This window comes from Copadichromis virginalis, linkage group LG16, assembly GCF_057382275.1.
Source record: "Copadichromis virginalis isolate Kocher_CV1m ecotype Utaka linkage group LG16, C_Virginalis_male_GT1.1, whole genome shotgun sequence".
In the NCBI taxonomy this organism is placed as follows: Eukaryota; Metazoa; Chordata; class Actinopteri; order Cichliformes; family Cichlidae; genus Copadichromis; species Copadichromis virginalis.
The window spans coordinates 37,880,804-37,900,481 of NC_140633.1; the positions used below are offsets into that span (position 1 = coordinate 37,880,804).

General features: G+C 41.7%; 1 protein-coding gene across 2 annotated transcripts in view; it reads right to left on the reverse strand.

The window, feature by feature from the left end:
• adarb1b (adenosine deaminase RNA specific B1b) overlaps positions 1-19,678 on the reverse strand; it is a 129,188-nt gene that overhangs the window by 58,119 nt on the left and 51,391 nt on the right. The gene's annotated exons all lie outside the window — the stretch shown is intronic.

Consider the following 19,678-nt stretch of genomic DNA (forward strand, 5'->3'; position numbering starts at 1 on the left):
AGCTAATGAAGGCTGAACACAAAATCACCCCAAAAATCAAAGTAAAAGTTGTTGAAGTGTTGCCTTCACTTTTCTGAAGAGCAGTACTTGGGAAACTGTTTTGTTACAAACACAACGCTGTCAAACGAAGCTTTAAAGTTTTGATAAATGTAGGCGATTAAAGCTAGTTTAGCTTCAGGGTGCCAATACGGTTACAGAAAAACAATGACCTCCAGCCTCCAACCGTCAGAGGGTGAACCAGAGAACACGAACAACAATCACTACTTGTACAAGCAAAAGAGAGCAGTCATGTGGGAAAGTTGTTATTTTTAGGGCTCAAACAAACTGACACACAATCAGTCAAAGAGCTGACGTATTAATACTGATAAATGACTCTGTGACATTCTGTATTGACTCAGCTTAATATTCTGAGCTTAACATTTCCAGGATCTGTGCATACAGTTCTTTTTCTTCCTAAACATGCTGCTTTTTGCGGGATCTTTGCTCTCCTTTTGCGTATGCACTGGATACCATCGTGGGAAATGAAGAAAAATACTTGCTGACAGTTACTCTATTATTTTTATCCGACGTGCAAACTGTTGCAAGATTTGAACTCGTTAAACTACAAGCTACTGCCTCGCAGAGGAACTTTTTAAGACACGGGGAAACATTGCTGCATCAGGAAAGTTTGAGAACAGCCCCAAAAATAAGCCATAAAAACTCCAACTATCCTTCATCGCCTGCTCTGGTGGGACTGCGCACGCATCTCTGTGCGATGGGCTCCTACGCAGGTGTACAAATGAGTGTGTGTTCGTGTATCATAGAGAGCGCCTGTGTGTGTGTTCTTCTCCTCTCTTGGAGTGTCTATCTGGGTCAGACATCTGGGGAGTTGCCAAGGCCTTGGCGAAGTGGGCAGCTGGCCATCACAGCTGGTTCACAGAGGGAAGTGCAGAGCCACCAGGTAACATCTGCATTGCCACCGCTCAGAGCAAGTATCCAGCGCTGCCACCTGATCCCTCATTACCATCTCTGGAACTGAAGAAGTGAGAGGCAGACCTTCACGTCCGTGCGAGCCCACTTCAGGACAAAATGCTTGAGAATCGGTCTGACTGTAATTATCGGGGAATGCGTAAATGCTTGTTTGTGTATGTTTGCCTACACTTGCATGATACGCTGACACAGCTTAATCTCACTGGATAGGAATGCGGAGTACAAGCTAATTAACCACTTCCAAGATGGCGACTAAATCCATCCCGCAGAGCCTCTCCAACCTCCTTTTCTTTCAGCCCTCCTGCTGTACAATGGTAGTTAAGGCTTTCCCACACCGCTTCTATTCACTGGTCGTGGATAGGATTACAACAGAGGTGCTCAAAAAGTAGGCCACGGCATGTTGTGTTCACATCTGCGTGTGTGTGTGTGTGTGTGTGTGTGTGAGTGAGTCTTACATTGCACAGAATGGCATTATAAAATCTGTGTATGTAGTAAAGTAGGTTGGGGTTTTCACCTGGTGAAATGAGAACTGTCAGTGGGCAGACTTGATCGGTGAGACCTTTTTCCTGGAGGACGGCACACACTTAAGATGCAACAATAACACTGAGTTTCCACAGGAAACAAGTTAAAAGCTTCCTTCAGAGGCTTCATCCTGCAACGGGATACGTGTTTATCTGTAAACTTTATTGAATGGACACTCGGATTTCACAATCACAGATTAATCTTTGTCAAGTTACCTTAGGGAAATATTGGTACACAGGGATGGAGATTGCATAAGGGTTTATTTTTCTGCATAGATGCTCTGACTGGTAGCAGCTTTTCCTAGAAAGGGTAAGAAACTGCACACCAGCATTTTATAGTCAGAGGAATAAATCGAGTGAAGCAAATCTAACAAGACAGTTTGAGCTGGGTGGTCAACTCGAAGAAAAAAGAAGAAGTTTTCCTCCCTGAATTGCAATTTCTGACATGCTTCTCGGTCGGTTCTGTTAAGTCTACAACTACTGCATGCATCTCTGAAGCAGAACAAAGAAACAAAATTACAAAATAGAGGAATTCATTAACTTTACCTTTCTGTGTAAGAAAAAATCAACAATTAGTCACAGAAGAGCAGAAAAGCAACAGCACTACTATGAATGTAAAGAAGTCCCCTGTAGCGTTGCTGTTGGTCAATATGACAGGCCAGAAACCACAGAGGGCAAGTGAGGCACAGCAGATGTCCCTCTATCACTCTGCCAGGCATGCCCTCAGCCCCCAACCCCGACTTCCTTGGTTTCCACTCATTGTTTTTTTCTCTTTATGAAAGTCTTCCACTGTCAGCCTGATGAATGACAGTTCAAACAGGGCGTCAGTGCACACTTCTAGTGCTGTAAGGCCCTAAATGGGCGAATGCTGAGGCCCCAGCGGAGGCTATGTGGTTGCCAGTAGCCATGGTAATTCCAAAAATTGAGATTTCTTTTTTTAAAAGCAATCTGCAAAATCCTAAGAGAGTACAGTTTCTTTCAGAGGTTAAAGGCAGTCAAACAAAGAACTGCCGGAACATACTGTGTCTGCACTAGGGCTGCCACGATTAGTCGACTAGTCACGATTACGTCGACTATCAAAATCGTCGACGACTGATTTAATAGTCGACGCGTCATTTGAAGCTTTGTAAGATCACAAAAGCAGGAATAAGTAGCAGGATTTAAGAGTGTAATAACGGACTGAAACAGAAGATGGCAGCACTGCATGTACAAGGATGCCAGCTGCCGTTAAACCCCGAAGAAGAAGAAACTGTGTCCCAGAATTCATAGCGCGGCCCAGCGCAGTTGTCAACAATGGCGGCAGCTAGTTAGTTTTAATATTACTCTTATTATTCTTTCTGGGTCACAAAATAAACGTTTAACATATTTTCAGGCGAGAATGTAGCTGTGTAAACCTCAAATATCTGCTCAGTTTATCAAGACACCGCATATTTTCAAAAGCGCTCCGACGTTTTCAGAGATGTCTGTTACCCACTAGCTCGATAGCTAGCCGGGGGCCATGAGAGCACCGGACTCCCGGCAGATCGTTTTCAAACCCACCGCCCTACTCAGGTTAAACATATACAAGTCACTTAGATAACTTAAAAATGTTATTGTTTGGCTTTTTTCAGTATTTTATTTGTTCCTGAGTAAATCGGCTGAGTTTATTAAACTCCACCGAAACAATCTGCACATTTAATTAGAATTCAATTAACTATCATCTTGTCTTTATTTTTAGTTAGCACAGATCTTAAACACTTAAAGCTGTAAGCTAATGATAGTTATATAAGAGCAGATGCTGCTGGTGCAATAAGCTGTACTTTTACGTTCAATGGATGATGATCTGATTAGTCGACTAATCGCAAAAATAATCGGTGACTAGTCGACTATCAAAATAATCGTTTGTGGCAGCCCTAGTCTGCACAGTGCCATTGTTTCATCAAACAATCCAAAATAATTAAAATTAAAATCTGTTCTTTGAATAAAATGTAGCACAGTTTCTGCACTTCTGCAGGACAGACATGCACATATCTGTAAGTACAAAAACAGCTATTTTTCTCTCATTATAATGCCTTTTTTGTTTTTGCTTAGTAGTTGCACTCTGAGAAAGTTATGAAGCCATTATGCTGCAGAACTGCCGCTGACATCTCCTTTCACCGGGTAAAGGCCACGGTTACATAAGGGTTACTATTTTAGTTTGCCAGCCAACATCCCTCTGATGGAAGGACCAAAAGACTCCAGTCAGTGCTGCATCGCTAATGGGTACTCTTTAAACACACACACACAAGATAGAAAACTGCTGGTAAACAGGAGTTTTATAATCCACATATCTTTGTAATTGATTTTTTTTATTTTTAACCTTGTTGATACAGGCAACAGGGATAAGCATTTATAGTCATTTTGGCATTTTATTAAGCATGCTACGCTTCTGAAGCTTCAAAAAGAAACAGCCTCAGGTGTAAGTCCTTCTCATCTGTTTTGGTGGACAGCTCTACAGTGGGCTGAAGGACTAATGACTTAATGGGATGCCAAAATGCTGACCAAGCATGGTTTCAAAGTCATTTGCTCATTTGGTCACCGAAGGTAAACCAGAGACTGTGATAGTGAGAGAGGAGACAGGGAGGCAGAGAGAAAATGGTGCTAGAAGCAAATGCAAATGTAAAATGTAGTGTTTTATGGATGCAGAGAGAGAAAGGTCAAGCCAGCGAAAAGCAGTTCACTGCCATCTATACCTCGAGTGCATTTTCTTTGTTGAAATATGAATGAAATGGAACCTGAAAGCTGCAACTGAACAGGTACCAAAAGAAAACTTCAAATGATGACCTAAATCATTTATTACAATAAACTCCGGCTGAAGACCTAAAAAAAAAGTGTTTCTATTGAAACAAAAATCAGCCCCTATAACATTAGAAATCTGTGTTCTGTGTGTTTGTTTCTTTGACTGCAAACTCCTTCTACACCGTCAGGAGTTGAGCAACCAAACTTGGCACAGACATACATCTTCAGCCGCTAGAGGTTCTGACCCACATCAGATGTTATGACGTTACCCTGTTGCCTAGAAACCACCTAGCAATGGGCTAAAATGACCTGTTTTTAGCATTCATCCACCTTATAGAAGCATCCTATCTATGGGCTACAATCTTTTTCTAACAAAATAACATCACAAAATAATATCTACCACAATTTTCTTTTGAATAAGTGTATCAAGAACACCTACTAGTCTGAGAATAAGTAATAAATTATTATAAATAAATAAACTTTATGCACAGTTTTTTGTTTTCTAGTCTTGAGAAACGTGTTCAATTTATTTCTTTTGATTTACCTGCAATATTTACATCTTTATATTTCACCTTGCAGTCATTGTGCTATGTGACGTGTAAAAGAAAATATTCATTTTCTCATGAAATCTTTGCTCTGTGGGAAACTAGAGAAGGTCTCTTAAATATTACTGTTGTGTTTGGTTCTGTATGGCTGAAAGATAAAAATAAACACTGCTGCATCCAGATACTGCAGCTTGGTGAGTTCTTCTTTACTATTTCATGAATAAAACATTATGAATGTGATCCATGAATTAACTTGTACTATCAGCTACTGAGTAACAGCTGATCCCTTATCTCGTCTTGTGACCGCTTTGGTTACTAGACACGATTAACAATTTATCTCCTCTTAATATCCACCAGGTTGCTGGTAACCCCGTTTGCAAAAAACTCCCGCAACTCTCACTGAAACCGTCTCCAAATATCCGCCTCGAAAACTCCATTAAATTTGCAATGGAGAAATTTCCCCGTCTGAAGTGTGGCTCTGGAGATCCGCCCCATTTGCTTCAAATTCTCCTGTCAGGCATGGATGCTTCACTGCCGGCAGGAAAACAACAAATTAGAACTTCAAAGGAAAATGTCTGCTGGACTCACCTCGGCTCACTTTTTGTTTTCCGTCTCCTCTCTGGTCTGCTTTGCAGATCTGGTCTGGCATGTCACGATATTTCGATATTTCACCTCTGCGTTGTTGACATTTGAGCCACTGCCCTGCGCGGACCGCGGTATTAGCCTGACTCGTTTGAAAGAAGGCATCAAGTTGCTACAATAGATGCTTCTGAACAGGAAGACGATACTGAGTATTCATGAAACAATCTGTCTGTCTTCGCTGTGCCCACAATCTGCAATAATTCTACATGAGAATTTGCATGCGAGCCATATTCGCCGGATTGACAGAACAATCAATTAAAGCAACTTCCTCAATCACCTCTGTTTAAGCACATCATCACATCACTTATGACAGCATAATCAATTCAAATCGCCGCTCTCTTGGAATTTGGTGCTCATGTGCGTGTTTGTGTGCGTGTGTGTGTGTGTGTGTGTGTGTGTGTGTGTGTGTGTGTGTTATTTCGGGCTACTCGTGGAACAGAGCAGCAGCAGATGTGAGAGGTAATTTGCAGCCCAGAGAGACTCTCTCTCTGGTGTATTACAAAGCATTATGGGTAGATTTGCCATCATTGAACTTGAGTGGACTTCAATGACACAGTGTTCCTTTTCAACCGATACACCCGCACTCACACGTGTGCGGTTCGTTTTTAGCTAGCCCTGACCTTCCAGGTCACATTCAGTGGGCTGCAGAGATTCAACTTTACTGAGGACAAAAAAGAAAGCCTTGTTTCGCACGCTTTCTTTTGTCTTGGTGCTTTTTACTTTCACTCTTAATCCCAAATTCTGAATGAAAACTGATGCAGAGGTTGCACTCCGTGTACTGTGTAGGGCCTGTAACAGGCTGGCGCTGGTGTGGTAAAATGCCCCGGGCAGAGTTTATATAACTAGTGTCCTAACATGAACTTGGTTACAGCCACGCTGCGATGATGACACAACTATAGAGGCAGGAAAACAAGTAAACCTGAATAAGGTGCGGTTTGTTGCATAAATGCCCCCAGATCAGGCGCGCATTCATCACACGCCGGAGAAAGACGCTGTACGGTTGATGCTTGTTATTATAGCAGAATGAGAGAAAGCAGGATGTAACAGAGCTGAAAGGAAGTGACATAATGGGACAAACCGGCATCTAAAAGGTTGGCGGCGGCTGAAGCAAGCAGAGGCAAACAATTGGCAGCAACATTTTTGACATGAACAGACAATGAGGTCATGGGCTGTTTTTGGTTATTTTCGGTCCTGTTGGAGCTCACCCTGGGCCTCTGATAGCACCCAGCGCTGACGCCGGTGTTCCCGGGCCGTAATACCGCCGCTCAGGTCTGTTCAGAGTGACTTCAACCGCTGTCCAGCCATTCCACTACACTCAAATAAAGGTTCTTTGGAGCGTCTGCAGATCGTTCAGAATGCTGCAGCAAGACTTTTGACGAAAGCTTCTAAATTTTCACATATAACACCGTTGCTCATGCAGTTACATTGGCTTCCTGTTGAATTTAGAGTCCAGTTTAAGATTTTGGTTTTAACTTTCAAGGCTCTTCAACAACAAGCACCACCATATATCATTGAACTTTTACAGCCCTATGCCCCTAGTAGGTCTCTGAGGTCGAGTAGTCAGGGCCTACTTGTCATTCAGTATACGAGACTGAAAACTAGGGGTGACAGAGCTTTTGCTACTGTGGCCGCCAGACTGTGGAATTCCCTTCCTCAGGACTTACGATCCGCTGATTCATTGATTACTTTTAAAAAACAGCTAAAAACACATCTTTTTAAAACTGCCTTTTGCTAACTTTGTTTGTATTTTGTCTTTTTAATCTGTTATATCTTGTAAAGCACTTTGTGATCTCTATCTAGAAATGTGCTATATAAATAAAATTTTACTTACTTACTTACTTACTTACTCAAGGAGACACTAGGGCAGGGGTGGGCAATCTCAGTCCACGAGGGCCGGTGTCCCTGCAGGTTTTAGATGTGTCCTCGAACCAACACAGCTGATTTAAATGGCTAAATTAGCTCCTCGACATGTCCTGCAGTTCTCCAGAGGCCTGGTAACGAACTAATCATGTGATTCAGGTGTGTTGACCCAAGGTGAGCTCTAAAACCTGCAGGGACACCGGCCCTCGTGGACTGAGATTGCCTACCCCTGCACTAGGGCAATGATGCTCACTCCAGTGTAGCAGGCAAAAAACACACCAGCAGAAGATTGTTTAGGGGAGGGAGGAGAAGTTGTTCCCACCACTGGAGCGACGTCAAATCAGCCAACGATACATAATGTCATCTGACTGCTTAGAGGAGCACTTAAACATGCCAGCAAATTTCTGTGATTTTATGACATGCAACATTCAAGAGGCAGACATTTTTCTTTCTATCGCATCAATTTTTCATATATTGACTGAGCGGGCACAAATGGACCGGCATTTGACAACACCACAACATCAGCAGCACATCTGAGTGTAGGTTTTAAAATGAGCTACAGAGGTCATACGTTTTTACTGAATATAAGCAGGAAAAAGGAGGGAAATGGACGAATGGGCAAACACGTCGCTGCGAAAGGAAGCGAGGGAGTAAAATGTTCTGCAATGCCTTATTTTCGTCAAAGATTCGCATTAATAACATTCTCGTTCAACAACACATTACCAGGCATATTTTAAGCTCTCTTTTAAAACCTGCTGGATTCCAGGTAAAACAGCGTCAGCTCTCTTAAAACCTCTGAATTGTTTCCCTAATGTGCAGCACTCCAAGTGCAGAGTGTCACAAACAAACTGCAGGAGGTAGTTTCAATTAAAGATTAGCCCCCAAAATAAGCAGAGCTGCTCTGAGTAACTAAATAGCTATTCTACTGCATTTATCTCCATTTCAGGGAGCTTACTTCGAGTAGCGCTCTTGTTTGAAATCCTGCCAAAACTTTCATGGAACACCACCTCCAGAATGACACTCCTCTCGGCAAAACACCACGGGCAAACCAGAACAGCGCAACGGGCTTTAGTCAGCTGTAGGCAGCAAATCTAGATGTTGAAAGCTGTGAAAATAATTATGACCGCAAACCTTCTGCTTATCATGAAAACAAATTGATTTTTTCCCACATATATTGTTTGGAGCATTTGCTTTCCTGTAAATAGAAGACCTGCACAGGCGTAGCAGCCCACAACAACCCACCTCCTGCCAACATACACCAGGATGATAATGAGTGACTCATCATTGCTAATTTGCTGTGCTAATTTTATCAGCAAACTTCACAGGCTTGAAGAAACCTTGCTATGGCAGAATGGCTGAACAGCTTGATGCGTTACACAAGCAAGGTTGCAATGTCAAAAGAAGCGCTGTGTTCTCCAGTCAAAGTGATAAATGCCATTCAGCTCTGATGAAATCTTCAAAGACGCTTTTTAGGTTTTTCCCTCACGGTCAGCGTCGTACAGCGTCGATGTCGCCTTCGTACCTTTACAAAGGCGACATCAGTGCCAAACACAGTTATTCTTAATCACAGAAAATGTGTTGGTTGCTGAGGTTTCCTTTGTTATGTATCTGCATCACTATGTAACAGATTGACGCACCAGTGGAACCAGCTGCCTCAACTAAATCCAGATGCAGACATCAGATCACAGTCCACCGTTATTTCATTACTAAAGCTGCTTCACCAAACTCTAAAATATCTACTAGCAAAGCAGGCCAAACGTTCTGTTGCTGACTACATGAACAAACACAAAACAAACTTCCTGCATCTGAGGAACCAGTGTCCTCACAGGAATAGTTAAAACAGTCAGTGCAGTGTGCGAGTGGCTAACAGCAGAAAATGAAAGAATGTTGTTACAGCCTTTGCAGTACAGCACATTTAATTTCTGATGAGCCCTCCAGAAATGGTAACACAAACACACGAACTGGACATGGAGCTTCTGGTTAGCGATCTACATGCTTCACCTGCATAACCAACGCTGCTTTGCTGCTTCCTCAGTCAGAGCACATAGAGGTTTTTGACAAAATGACAAAAAATAAAGTGAAAACCTTCAGACTCATCCTGACAGGCGTCACAGCGATGTGCAGTGTTTAAACAATCACTTTTACAAAGTTTGTGCTTCAGTTTTCTTGTGTTTTCTTTCTGTGCTGCTTAGCACTAATTAGTCAACGTTTATTATGCAGTCTGCCACCCAAGCTAACAGGTTATCACTGATAAATTAGCGCTCCAGGTTTCATCCATATAAGGTGACGTCATCTAGAGCTGTAGAGAAAATTCAGATGGATCCTAAAATATGACAATGATTTTTTAATTTTACAGCCAGGATTACAAAATAAGTCGAGTCGAGTGTCATACTCGGGAGAACTACATCGTGGCAGCCAAAACACAAATGTTTGAACACCACAAGCACTGGGTGACATCACCTCCACATCCACGCTCTGTAAAATAAATATTATAGCGCAACCATTTTATTATAAAATAAACCGTGACCGCTAAGCTAACTAGTTTAAATATTTCTATTAACATTAATCTCAAAACAAAGTAAAATAATAATTTTTTGACATGCTGGTAACCGACTTGTCCACCAGTATGGTGCTGACCACAATGTAAGGCGACCGACTGGAGCATTTGAAAACGTGAGTGTGTGCGACAGCAACTCCACGTGTGTTTAGCAGTATGTCAGTTTGGCATAGCTATTCCTCTTATTTCAGTTCTTATATAATGGAGATCATTCCAGAAAAATGTGACAGCCAACTCGCCATGACGCAGTCATGTTGAAAGGGCCGAGTGCCGCAGGGAGAAAACAACATCACTACAGATCACAAATGTTATTCACTCAATGGAGATAATGAAACACACACACACACATGTTGGGTATTCATATCTTGTGGGGACGTCTAATTGACATAACGCGTTCCCTAGCCTTTTACCCAAACCCTAACCATGAAAATGAATGCCTAACCCTGACCGTGACCCTAAACCTAACCATAACCAAACTGTAACTCTGTCACTAAAACCACATTTTGAGTCTCAAAAATGCCTTCAAACTTGTGTGAACCAGGATTTTGGTCCCCATAAGGGCTGTTGGGCCCCACAAGTATAGTAAACTTCAAATTTGTGTCCCCACAAAGATATGAATACACGCTCACACACACACGCACCAAATGAATCTTTGCAAGTTACTCTATCTGAAGCACCTTTTGACCTGTAATTTATACACGTGCTTGTTTTTAATCAAAGCATGCAGTTTGTGATTATTCAGTATTTGAGCTGACTCGACTGCATTTGTTTTATCAGAACAAAAATACGCCCCATTTCAAGGTGTTACAACTTTGACATTCACTCTTTTCAAAGTTTTTCCAACAAAGACACTGTAAATGTTTCACAAATTGAAATGTCACGACCTGGCATTTAAGCTAGTTGATTAAAAAAAAAAAGAAAGAACATCAACAAATAACTTCACTGCATGGGAAATTATTTTCAAACACTAGCATTGCTGAAGTACGCTTTGTTGCCTGTGTGAGAAAAGGAGAGAACGACAGTAAGGGACAGTGAATCATGTGGTTTGAGGCATGGTGTCAACATCACCCACCGAGAGCAATCTGCTGTGGTGTAAGGATGGGGCTTTCTCTGCCAGGATAAATCTTAGTTGGCTAAATCTGAATAAAATGATTTATTTTCTCTTATATTTTTAATATTTTTAAACCTGAAAACAAAAATCAAGATTTCAGACTACGCAGATTTGTAAAAGCTAAAATCATTAGCTTCACTACACTTTGTCGGTGTCTAAAATTAGCAAAATGTCAGCAAATCCTGAGATATTTTTAGCTGTGTGACATTTCAGAAGTCAGTTTGTGGCTTAATGATTCGTCTCTGTGTGCAGGTTACAGTTAAATGATGGCTACTGTTTCAGGTCCAGATGTGACAGTGGTGCTATTGGGGATCTGTCCCCGTCAAAGAGTCTGTGGGTGGAGAAGCTTGGTTTGTGGATAAGTTGTGAGCAGTTTATTTATGTGATATCAGAAGTGTTTTAAGTTTTTAGCGAACATGATTTAAATGCAAACAACAGAACTTGTGTATTCCCACATAAAACATCTTGTTTAAGTGCTATTTTAAAATCCCAAGAGCCACAACTCTTATCTCTGACTTAAATATTCAACAGTGTCTTGAAAAGCTATAGAACAGAGCCGCAGCGTTAAAGCCAGCAGCTATGTGTTTCATGGGTTACACAGAAAATGGTCAGTAAATTTACTCAGCTGTGGGTGAGTGTTATTTCTCTCATCTGGCAAATAACAAAAAAAAGAAAAGTTGGCTGTTTCCTGCCTATTCTTCTCACCCTCTGTAGATTTTAAGCAGAACCGTGGGAGGACTTCACAAACAAGCAACTGCATTATGTTATCTGATACCAGTTATATCAGAGCGATGCAAATCTGCGATTTTAAATCCTAAAAGACTTGCAGTTTAATATACAGACATAATCGCAGTTGTAATGTTGGCAAAAATAACACTTTTTCTCCTTCAGTTGGTAGGTTTTTGATATGATAAAGGCTACAACGATAATATTATTGTTTAGATAGCTTACAAGATGCAGACATACAGCTCTTGTGCCGTCACTACAGGACGTCGGTGATATAGCAGGGTTGACTGTAAGTATGTCATCATCGTTATCTATCTCAGACCTCGTGTCCATTTATCTACGCTTCCATGATTCCTGGCTACCACTGTTTACAGACTGATGGGTTTACTATGCGGTGGTAGGGAGTGCGTAGCTTGTTGAAAACCTGGAGTGTACAAAAACAGCTCATGCATGCACAATGTCTGGTGTACACTCCGTCTCTATTAATATTTGAAACCCCGCAGCTCCATCTCTTATCGCTCCGCTTCTCCCCTACCTCTGCTACCCTTAGAGCAGCTTCATACAATCCATCTGGTTTGTACTGACTGCACCCTCAGTGAGGCAGAGGGGGGGTACGCTGTGATTCATTTTAAGCAATCTCTGAATCTGGTTGCAAGACACTTTATGAAGTGCAACTCAGGCAGAATTTATATTGACCAAGTGCATGACTGTCATCCTGCAGCTAGGTATCCCAGGCTATCTGTATGTCTTATGCTGATTATGGTTAAAACGCCTTTCAAAACCAGTCGGGTAGTTGAAACGTCCGTCAGAAAACCAACAATAAAGCAGAGACTTAGAAAAGGTGTCCGTGTCAATCTCAAACATATCAAACAACAGAAAGTTGTTCATAATTTCCATTTTGATGTCTTAAGGCTGGGCTTCCCTGCTTTTTTCCTGCACCGATGTTTCTTCTGATGTTCATTAGTGTTTGAACTCACATACTGATCCTCCGGGGACTTCAGGGATAATGAGTCGAGTACAGGGTTTTTCCTGCACACGAGCATTTTATAGCCTTTTTTAATATTAAAACAGGTTTTACCAGAGGCAAACAAAAAAGCAGCAGCACTGTGACAACAGATATTTTTAATCAATGACAGCTACATTAAATTAAGAGACTCACTGCCTTTATTGTGTATGAGACAACCATGATATCCACAATCCAGTGTTAATTTTTAGGTTTAAGTAAATCCACACATCCACAAATAAATACAAGAATATACATATATACGTGCATCTCTTTAAACACAGTCTCTTTAAACCTGCAGTAATTATAGCTCGCCAATTAAATCCCTGACAGCTGTAATTATGCTAATTCTGATGTGTAATCTGATCAAGGTGAGGAGGACCACACAACAGGCTCTCTGTCCTGCCGGACATGCTGGAGAAATTCAGTAATAACAGCAGCAGCAGGACTGAGTGAAAACTGGTTAAGACCAAAACAATCTGATCTGATAAGCCACCACGCCGATTCGACTCGGTGTGGCGGCTGATTAGCGGGGCAAGCATTAGCATGTCGGCTCGGGGCCACTGTGGCACCTAAATGAGCCTCATTAATTTAAGAATGCATCTTTTCAGGAATGAAACACAAAGTAAGAACAATAGTTGGCCACCCACAGCACAGCAGCGACAACAACAAGCACCTTTAAGAGCGCAAACCTCTGCCAAGGAGGTGTGAATTTGTGTATTTTTTTTGTTTTAACTGTTCACTGTCAACCTGACTTTTTGTTTTCCTTAACAAGTAATCAAGATGTTTAATTAAAAAAGGAGACGTAGCATAACTTGCAGATTTCAGTTCATATTTCAGTCTAACGTTAGCTACCAAGCTGATACTGAAATCCCCCAAAAACTGCAGCAGATGTTCTCAAAAACACAAAGATGGCTGTTTGTGTGTTAAGTGATGTGTTTCTGATTATGTTTTGTCGCGGATTGTTTATAATCCATCTCGCAGTGTCACAACGGAGCCAAACACGAGGCTGGTCGTGAAAATAATCTTCGCTTTCATATTTTACATCAATTAGATGTCAGTTTGAAGGTGAAGTGCTGACCACCACCCTTTGTTTTATCTCTGCAAACGTAATGCGATAGTCCCGAGTCTGTCAGCTGTGTAGTCTGTGCTCGTGGTGAGTGTGTTTGCTCGTGTTCTGTGATCACATTTGGATTTCTGTGCGCTATTTCCAAACATGTGTCTCTGCAGATCTGTGCACAGACAGCCGAGGAGGGTTTTTCCATTTGAAATGATCTGAGAATTATGCTTAGAATGACAGATAACCAACGCAGACATGGGTGATGGATTTTTATTCCTGTGGGGGCGCTTCCATTAGTAACACTGTACGGTTTTATCTGCGAGTCTGTCAGTAATTATTGTGTAAATTGTCTGTCTGATCAAATGGGCTGATCCGAGGTACACTAATATGTGATGCTTGCCAAGCTGGTGTTGTCTTCAGCAAGTCAATTTGTGGATGTATGTGCAAATGAATAAAGAAGCTCAATATACAGCTGGCACAAAGAAGCAATCCATATGGTTATATGACACTGAGGATGCATCATTTGCACAACAATTTAAGATAAAATATTAAATTTGTTTAATTACTCATTTGTTTTTTGGGGTTTGGGATTTTCATCATTTCATTAATGAAATTCACTAAAACCTGCAACACAAACTGTCCTGTGGTTTCTGCACTCACATGCACTGGGTTATAGAATAAGACCAGTTCAAGTTCGTCATGAACAAGCAGGATTATTGTTGTGAAGAGATTCTACTACAGGAAATCTAAAAGGTGGATGCAGCTAACACCCATTAGTTTCCATGTTGAAGCTTCCATATGAGCCCTTTAGCTGTCTTGGTGTTTTGTGATGTGATTGTAAGAGTGACGAGTGGATCTTACTGTGAATCTGCACACTAGCCGGCTAACAACTGGTCAATCACAAGTCGTTAGCCAAAATCCATGAAACGGACTTGATCAGTATGACCTGAAATAGTTGACTGACAGAGCACCGCTTTCCCACAGACATGTGTGAGCACTTACAGTATCTCGTGACACTGATTCGTCTGCCATTTTGAATGCATGACAATCATGGTGACAATGTAAGATCAAATGAATAAGGCAGCAGTCACACAGGCTGCGCTGCGACCATCTGGCAACCACCGGAAAAAATGTGTATTACCCAAACAGTTGGCAAAAACCTTGTGATCGCTTTAGTCACTTGGATGAATGACGAAACATTTCTCCCTCTGAAAACAACGTCCAGATGAACACAATCGACCTTCTGGGATTTGGTCACTAGCATACTGGTGCGGTTGTAGTTTATAGACGTGTCCACAAACATGATCCAGCGACTCTCTGAGGAGTTGTGAAACTGTAAAAAGTGCAACATGAACAGGAAGCAGATTCTCTTTGTGTTCAAGGTAAAAACGATGCTTTTTCAAACATGTTGGTGCAGCGCTGAGGCACAAGTTTTCCTCTGAAGGTGAACCTTCTACAATTCCTTTATACATGACACTTTCTAAAGTTTAGTTACTGCTCATTTAGCAGTTATAAATACTTGCTAACTACAAGCTAATTACAGGCAAATGTGGCAAAATGTTAATAACCAAAACAATCAATCTGAGACGTTTGGTGCAGAAACTTTTTTGCAACCCTTTAGCAACAGCCAGCAACCTCCAGGAACCCCTGCAGCCAGTCAGGAAATGCACATTTTCTGGTGGTTGTATCATATCTCCAATATGGCAAATAACTTTTGCTTAAAACATGACATCACGTGACGAACTTTAATATGACAGGAAGCCCTATTCAGACATGAATGGCATAAATGTCTGAAGTAAAGTTTAAACAGTGAATGGCTGCAGAATTAAAGCACTTTGAAATCAGATGATTCTTTCTGATACACCTGTATATTATCCAAGGGGTTCTATTACATGCCACAAGTGTAGAGTCATACCTACAGTGACTATATTTACAATATGTCAGAACCAAATAATAATACCTACCTAATAATTTATCCAAGAGGTATACAGAGCTGCTGTTAAAGTGAAGATATGTAAACACAATCCCGCCATTGTAGCGGGAAAAAGTTCAATCATGGTCTAACGCTCTGTCTGGCAGTTTGTGCGGTTTAAAACAGATGTCATTGAAACACTAAGCAGACTGAGTCTGCAGGATTGAATCTACACTATCAGCGACAGCAGCTGCTTATTGCAGATTTGTCTGAATGACTGCACTGTTTTCACATCTGGTCACTGCTTTCCAGCTTCCAAAAAGATGCGGGCTTTGATACCAGACGCTTCGCCGTCGGTGTGGTCAAAGGCGAGGATGGACGGGCAGACAAGTTCAATAACCAGTTACATGCTGGAAAAAAAGAAAACGACAAGCAGCTTAACAGGGTGTCGGTAATAAGTGTGAAAAAAAGCAGCTCCAGATGCGTTCTTCACATATAAAGACGCGTTAATCAAAGCGATCCGGTGCTCTGAACCGCTCTGGCTGCTGGATCACACACACCATATGAGGCATCTGAAGTGAGACGAGCCAAAACACTGGAACATAATTCTATTAAGAAATAAGGCGATGTTTATTTTATGATACTTTACAATGCTGATGTTGATTTTCACACAGCACACTGTGCTCATCAGCAAAGCATCCTAATCAGCTGCTTTCCAAGAGCAACATCAGAGGGAAATGATTTATGAGGATGAGAATCTGAGATTAGAGGACAGATGATGGAAGGAACTTTGAGGCAGAAGCCAATTTTACACAATCACGTCTCCTCTCTACCAATAAAACTAATACTGTTCCAGCCAGGCTTTCACTTTGACTGAATAACTTGTTCCTTGTGTTTCTCTGGATTTGATTTTTTAGGTAGACACACTTGACAAGCTGCTACGAGTAAAGACATCGGCCCAAAGTACAGTACTGTGCAAGCATCTTGAGCCTCCCCTCATTTCTTTACGTTTTGCTTCCAAAGAAACAGATTTTTTTTTTCCCAACGTGAGCTTGAGAAATTCATTTTGATTTATTTCACTGAATGCATGCAAAATACCAAAGATAAAGCCGTTTAAGAGGCAGCAAAGTGATTCCCAAAGAGCTATTAGCTGAAAATTTGACACTTCCCAGCAGGTTCGCAGTGTCCTAAAAAATGTTGATGAAACTGGATGAGTGGAGGATAAAAGCAGCAGATGAACAGTATTTGAAAGTCATGTCCTTAAGAAAAAGGAAAACATCCAGTAAGGACCTGAGAGTTGCACCTGTTCCTTCAGCTGATCCATCTGCTGTTCACCGAAACCTGATCAGAAAAGGTCTCAGTAGAAGGATGGCTGTCAAGCAGGGAGAAAAGGCTGAAGTGTGTGAATATGAAAAGAAGAATACAGAAGAGAGATATTACAGTGAACACATGCAGCCATCTGTAAAGTACGGTGAAAACTCTGACACGGTTTGGGGCAGCATTTCAGCCTGAGGTGCTGGAGATCAAGACGGATGAAAATATAAACACAGAGAAGTACCGTCAGAATCTACAAAGGGTTTGGCAGCAGATTCACTTTTCAGCACGACAATGATCCCAAATGCAGTAAAAGGACACCCGGATGGAAAAACACAGAGTGGGACACCATCAGTCATGGACTGGCCTCCCCAGAGCCCGGACCTCAGCCCTACTGAAGCAGTGTGTGACCAGAGAACAGAACAAAAGGCAGAAACATGCAGAGGAGAGCTCTGACTGTCCTTCACAGAGGCTGCAGGACTCTTCCTGAACATGCTTAAAGAAATGAGAGAAAGACTCAGACTGTGCTAAAGAATAAAGGCGTTCATATCAAATATTGACTTTCAAGCTCGTTAGAATTTTACAGTTTTTGCCAAACAAAAACAAAAACAGGCCTGTTTGCAAATGTTTCAATAAACAGCTGCGCGTTTTCTCATTTTTCTAGCAAAATATTTAAAATATTTGACTTTTTACATATTAAAAAAGATTTATTGTGGAAACATCGAACTTTGCTTCGATTCCTCAGGAAAAGTTTGATCTGTTTCCTGAGCAACGGAGACCACATCTGCTTTCGGCTTGTTACAGGGTTCCTGTAACTAAAACATGTGGTCATCTAATCTTCTGCATCTGGTCAGCGTCAGACTGGTCAGAAACACGCTGGACAGAAATATATGAGGTGACAGAGGAAGTTGCACAGAGAGATATTGACACAAAGATGCCATGTGACGTGAGACGAGCAGGTGGATGTTGGTTTCGGGAAAACAAACTGGAGTTTGGATCGCTTACACTGCAGCCGGCAGATGTGGTGAAGAATCATACTCGTAATTGGAGTCAGTCAAATCTGAATAAACAGAAACAATTTTCCTATTTTTAGATTCAAAGTGACTTACTGGCCTGTTCCCAATTCCCTCCCTGATACATGGGTCGTGTAGCCCTCCAAATGTGCGCTGCTGCATTGCTTACACATGTATAAAAACGGTGTACTTATGACACCTATGAAATATGTCTAGCCTAGTTCTTTTGGTCATAAAGATTCAATCATCTGAAGGAGTAACCTCGGCAGCACCAGCACAAAGTCTACAGCTGAGCTACCTTTTCTTCTTAAATCTGGTGCTTTGGTCACTGTGCACATCGCCTGCTCGCTGAAAAATAGTAAAAAAAATACAGAAATGCTGTCAAATGCTTTTTCACCCAGCAGCATCGCATCACATCGTAGCTGGGTCAGTGTCAGCTATCTCGCCAACACCGCACTAAATATTCATTACTATAATGGCGGTGAGGCACAATACTGCTGGCTGTGTTTCCAATCACAGAAACTACGAGAATGTTACACACACACACACACACACACACACACACACACACACACACACACACACACACACAGAATAAGGCATTGGCTGGAAATTTAGCATTACAAATAATGGAAATTAACAGCAGGTCTGGCTTGCATGTCTGTATGGAAAGGGGCTGTTTTTTAATTAGAAGATGTAAGCAAACAAATATGTGCTTGTGTCGCCAAATGTGCATTGTGTGTCTGTATTCGTGTGTGTGCGTTTGGGGTCGATTCAGATGCGAATGCTTGTCGAGCCGTGAGGTAGATGTTTGCGGTTTAGGAGTGTCTGCTCAGCGGGAGCAGCAGATGACGAAGCCAGACATAGCTGGCCATGATGCTTCATGATTTTCTATACTTTTTTACGCCACCACCTTCACCCTGGGATAAATGAAACAGTCCTTAGGAAGTTCTCTGCAGGGTGCCTTCACCTGAGCCCCGCGGGGGAAGGCCTCATGTTGTGAAACGCGGCGATCAGAGTCTTTTCAAGATGGCCCTCTTCGCTTCCTGACAGTTCCTCCTCGCCGGGCACCCAGCATGAAAATGAAGACTATTTAGGAGGCGCACAAGGAGGACGGTAAATGTCTCCTCTTGTCAATAGCACAGCCCAGGTCGGAGCGATCCCTGGCTCTCAGAGATAACGTATCTATTCAACTTAAGATATCTTGCTTTAAAGACGTGCTCAACCATAAAATAGGCACCAGCAAGAGGCTTATACTGATCAAAACTGGGACAGCAGAGGCCAAGATATCCAAACCTCCAGGTACTAAGTGAAATCAAAATCCAGACTGTGCTGTATATAACATATAAAATATATCAAATAAGTGCCTGCATGCTTTCTAATGACCAGCAGGGGCGTTTTATTGCAAAAGTAAACCAATAAGTGTGTTCACTTGTTTTTATTGTAACAAAAATGAATAAATCAATAATAGTCGTTATAAAAAAATATAAAATAACACTTAAAAATCGAAGCCAAGTTCTTTGAATGATGAGGAAAAAAACAACAACAGCTAAACATCGACCACTGACATGAGTCGGTGTCGTCTTGGTCGCCTAAAGACCCCAACAGTCAACGACGCTGATGACTTTTTAAAATTTGTTTTTACTGCACAGCTGCAACATATACACATATTTGCACGGCTTACAATG